This window comes from Nicotiana tabacum, chromosome 8 (assembly GCF_000715075.1).
Source record: "Nicotiana tabacum cultivar K326 chromosome 8, ASM71507v2, whole genome shotgun sequence".
NCBI classification, from domain to species: domain Eukaryota; kingdom Viridiplantae; phylum Streptophyta; class Magnoliopsida; order Solanales; family Solanaceae; genus Nicotiana; species Nicotiana tabacum.
The window spans coordinates 107,307,212-107,312,482 of NC_134087.1; the positions used below are offsets into that span (position 1 = coordinate 107,307,212).

At 37.7% G+C, this 5,271-nt stretch overlaps 1 pseudogene; it reads right to left on the bottom strand.

Annotated features, from left to right (window-relative positions):
- Positions 1-2,717: 2,717 nt before the first annotated feature.
- Positions 2,718-4,514, bottom strand: LOC107826621 (glucan endo-1,3-beta-glucosidase-like; annotated as a pseudogene).
- Between the last annotated feature and the right edge of the window lie 757 nt (positions 4,515-5,271).

Consider the following 5,271-nt stretch of genomic DNA (forward strand, 5'->3'; position numbering starts at 1 on the left):
CATTCACCCTGGCCTTAGCCTTTTTTGCTCAGGTGTGGGCCATTACGAACTTGTCGGCCATTTCTTCAAAGGTTTCGATGGAGTGTGTTGGTAGTTGCGAATACCATGTTAATGCTTCTCCAATGAGGGTTTTGTCAAACTTTTTCAGCAAAATGAAAGACACATGTTCCTTGGCGAGGTCGTTGCCTTTTACGGCGGTGATGTAATTTGTCACATGATCTTCGGGGGCGGTTGTGCCGTCATATATACTGAGGTAGGGCGGCATTTTAAAGGTTTTTAGTATAGCATGTGGGACTGCATCATCACTGTACGGCTGTTCGACGAACCGGCCAGTGTCTCTCTTTAGCAACAGCTTGGGAGCGCCCGGTATTTTATCGATCCTTTCCTGGTGTTCTTTCATTGATCTCGGAGTGCCTTATTCTCATTCTCCATTTCCTCCATCTTTTTCAAAATGGTTGTGAAGCGTTGTCACGTGCACTATTAATAACATTGTGAGTAATACTTGTCGATAGAGGAGGGAGTTGGTAGCACTGCTCGTCTGCTAGTTGTATAGTGCAAGTCCTTGTATTTTCTGCAGTTGTGTCCCGGCAGGCTTGCTGAGGACGCTGGTTAGATTGTTAGTTAGCCATGCTTCGAGGAGCTTTTTTTACAGTTGGGGGTGTCTCCTCCCCCATAGATGTGGAGGCTTCTTTGCCAAGAGATTTTGTGATGTTGTGGTGGGGAGGCGGAGACCCATCTCGCTTAGGGGAGGCATTGGGCGTTGCGTCTTCGCTTGCCGTTTCACAGCTTGCGTTGATGACATTCATGAGGTTAGCTAAGAGGTCCCCTATTATTCTCGTTATTTATTCTTAGTTACCTGCCATGTTGGGATTTGTACATACAAAAGAAAGGAGATCTTGTTTTTGTTTTTTTTACGTTAGTGACCGTGTTAGCTGTAGATCCAGAAGAAAATAAAAACTTAACAAGAAATCCCCCCAGATGGCACCAAATTATTTGACCTAAAAACATAAATCTTGGTTCAAATAATTAGTTTCAATTAAACATTGGTTAGTCTTAGTTAAGAATAATATTTCTATATGTGAGTTCCGAAATCGTGACTAATATCAAATAGATCTGGTGGTAGATTGATGGCAGTGTGCGATAACTATCCCAAAAAATATGAGCAATAATAGAGCATTTAATAGCAATAATTGACATTTAAATTAGGAGTGATTCACCCAATAAATTATTTGATCCAAAAACGTAAATCTTAGTTCAAATAATTAATTTCAGTTAAACATTGGATAATCTTAGTTAAGAATGATATTTCTATATGTGGGTTCCAAAAACGTGGCCAATATCAAATAAATCTGGTGGTAGATTAATGGCAACGTGCAATAACTATTCCAAAAATATGAGCAATAATAGAGCATTTAATAGCAATAAATGGCATTTAAGTAAATAGGAGGAGTGATTCACCCAATAAATGATGAACTAGATGGTTGTTCCCCCTGGCAATGATAAGTGACAGACAAATCCTAGAATATTCGAATTATTCTCGGATCTGATAGGAAAATATGGAATAATATGAACGAGGATCTTGATGAAAAAGTAGTGTTTGTCTCTTAGTAAGAGAGATAGAGAGAATCTTTTATCAAAAGTCTGTTCTTATCAAATGAATGTCACATGCTCTATATCATTATCTCCTTTTCTATTTATATGAGGGATTTTCCTAGTACACTCTAATAGTACAAGTGCAGAGAATATCCACTAGAATATTCTCTATAATATCATATTTCAAAAACTAGTCGCTACAGCCTTATCAATAATACTCGACCTCGACTATTGTTGACAGCACAACCACGAATCTCGCTGCTTCCTGGTCGACCTCGACTGACGACGGCTCGAGGACTCTTTCTTTAGTATTATCCTACCTTAAATATTCCAGGACAAATTTTGATCCATACAGATATGTATTCTTACTTTAATTTTTAACTGTTAAGATTAAATTGCTTAATTTGGTATAAACACGAGATGTTTGGTAAGTATTTTCCATATCATCACTGAGCTTGCATCTAAAACACATTCATTTTGGTTTGGGGGTTGTTGTTTAAAGTATTTAAACCAGTAAGTAATTTCTCCTATCAATTTCAAGACGATCGTGAATATGGCCCTTCGGTGAATAGCTAATTTTGATTCATATAGGATGTGTAGAATTGATTCATGGAAAAGCTTTGCACTATCTCAAAACAATTAAAGGACAGTGGAGGCTTGATCTACAAGTTTAGAATCACCAAGTTCAAAAAACTTGCATCGCAAATAAAAAGATATTTATATAGATATCATCCATGCAAAACATAGCTCTCTTCAGACTTCAAATAATAAAAAGTTACAGCGCAACAACCCATTGGACTGTGCCAAAATGTATAGATTAATTTATTAATACTCTATTATCAAAACATGCGATCCAATGCTCGAAATAAAGAGCCAGCAACTTACTAGATCCGCAGTTGCTCCTTTAAGCAGCATACGTACATTCTTCGTAACCTGCATTCATGTGCATAGATTTTCACACAAGTGATCACTATTACTTTTTCAATAATTAACAGAATAGTCATAATCATGGGCACTGATTGAATTGTGATTTCTTGATCACTATTTGACTTTTCCGTTGAAAAATTAACAATTTTGGAAAGATAAACTTACTAGGATCAGAAATGGTGACAACACCGGTATTAATGAAGTCACAATCCAAATCTTTACGACCATTTGCTTGATAATAAGCGTTCATGGCATAAGCTGCATGAGCTCTGACTGTATTGGGCTCATAGCAAGGGCCACCATCTTGTATAGGCTGACAATCTATTCCCGAACTACACACGAAATCTATATTTACTGCAAAGCTGCATCAGTAGCGTCTGTCCTCGGCACACACCATTTCTTATCCACTTCTGGTGCCATAGCAGGCGGAGAAGTCTGAATTTAGAATTTTAAGACGGTAAGTACAAAGTAGTAATACAACATCTATTAAGTCATTTAATGAATCTACTATATATATACGTTTTATAATTACACTTAATGTAAATATATAAGTAGTAGTATATTTTTTAAATGTAAATACCAGTAGTCAATGCTGGTGACTTTATGCCATTCAAGAATCGGAAATATCAAACTGGGATCTCGGATCAATAATCATTGTTTTTAAAGACAATTATACCCTTAACACCAGTGACAGCAAAAAACTTCAAGTCATACTATACTAAGAGGATATAGCAGAAAAAGAGAAAACCTATTGACATATTTAACCTTGAGGATTATCCAAATTTTCGAAAATTACCTGTGCATTACGCAGAATGCCCACATCGTAAACGGGGCTGAAGTCGGGTCGAAACAACCCGAAGTTACGTTCCGAAGTGCTAGGCTTAAGGTCCTCATTGAACAGGGAGAAAACGTAAGTCTCAAAGGTCCTGTTAGGCATCAACGGCGTTCCCACAACGAAACAGCATTCTCCAAACTGACACCTGGTTGGTTCGGGTCACCCGCAGAAGGCCAACCCGTTTCCGCCACAACGATATCCACGTCGTCATAACCCAATAACTTCATCGCCGAATACACAGCATCGACCTGTGCATCAAACATGTTTGTGTAATTCATCCCCGTAACTTCATCGTAAACCCCAGCATTTGGTTTAAACAGGGCATAATCTAGGGTTTTATCGTTAAACCCAAAATATGGGTACGGACAAATCATGAAGGGTGATTTGGTTTTACGGTAAAATTCTAGCACTGGGGCAAATATTACCCGATCGTACCCGCGTCTGAACCGGCCCGAACTGGGAGGTTCGGAGCGGGACATGATTCCCAATGAATGTGGTGTTGACACCTGGATATCACTAATAATTCCAACTTGTAACAGAGCTTCGTGAATTGCTTTCATGGCGGGGACTAAATGCGCGATGAGATTTTTGTCACTAGTGGCTATGACCTCATTTCCAACGCAAATGCGATCTATTTTCGTGTGTGGATAATAAGGAACGACATTTTCATCTACCCATGATTGTGCACCGGCCGGTTTGGAAACAGTTAAAATATCGCCGTTTGGGACCGTGATTGTAACCCAGACGCCGGTGTTAGAGAATGCGCGGATGATTTCTGGGTTTGCATCGACGATTTTGATTTTGTTAACGGTGGTTTGGTCCCTGATGAAGGCGGCGACTTGGGTCGGCGGTGGGAGATTGTCGGCGACAGTTCCGTAGTTCACGCCGATGAGATAACCCCCCAAGGAGCCGTTACAGAAAAAGAAGAAGATAAAGGAACAGAGAATGTGGATAAAACAGAGCTTAGCCATGAAATTAAACGATGAGAACTGTTACTTTGTAAGCAGAGTGGTGTGCTGAGTGGTAGAAAACAGGGCTGCAAATTCTGCAACGCAGCCAAGGACGTGGTACTATAAAGCAGAAACGTGGGAGGTGATATAGTCCTAATTTCTGCAATTCCAATGCCAAATCGACTCGTAAAAAAACAAATGGCCAATTCGGACTCTTGAAAATAAAAATAAAAATCAATTTGACCATTGAAAAACGAACTTGAATTTTGATGATCTCTTGATTGCTGCTTAAATTGATTTAAATGCACAACAAAAAAAAAAAAGAATCACATTCCCGTAATGTGGTTTTAACCTTTGAGTTGAATTGGCAACTTCTATAATAAAGCATCACAGCGAAGTATTTACTGCCCGTTTCAAATTAGATGAAATACTTACCTTTTTAGTGTGTTCCAAAACAAATGACATATTTCATCCGTTTGCTTTTACTTGGCGTGTACACTAAAATAGATTTTCATTTTATTTATCACTTTACGTATATCAAGAGAAGAAAAAAAATTCTTGTTATACCCACAGTATTTATTACCCATTTCAAATTATTTTCTCAAATCCAATAAAATATGCATCAATTAATATGAGTATCATGGTAAGTATGCGCTACATTTATTATTTCTTAAGGGGCGTAAAAAGTCAAAATATACCAAGTAAAAGTGAACTGATGGAGTATTTCTAAATTTCGAAACAATTCAACTTTAAACTTTTAAAACCACAAGTTTCAAAAGTTTTTTATTTTATTTTATTAAACTCCGTACCGAGTCAAACTACCTCATCCAAATTCAAATGGAAAGAAGAACTATTAGCCTATTACGCACTAATAATTCTAGTTGGATAATTTAAGTTCTTTAATCTCTATAAATATTTGCTACATTTCACTTCTAGAAATTAAAATGAAATAAAATCTGGTCAGAA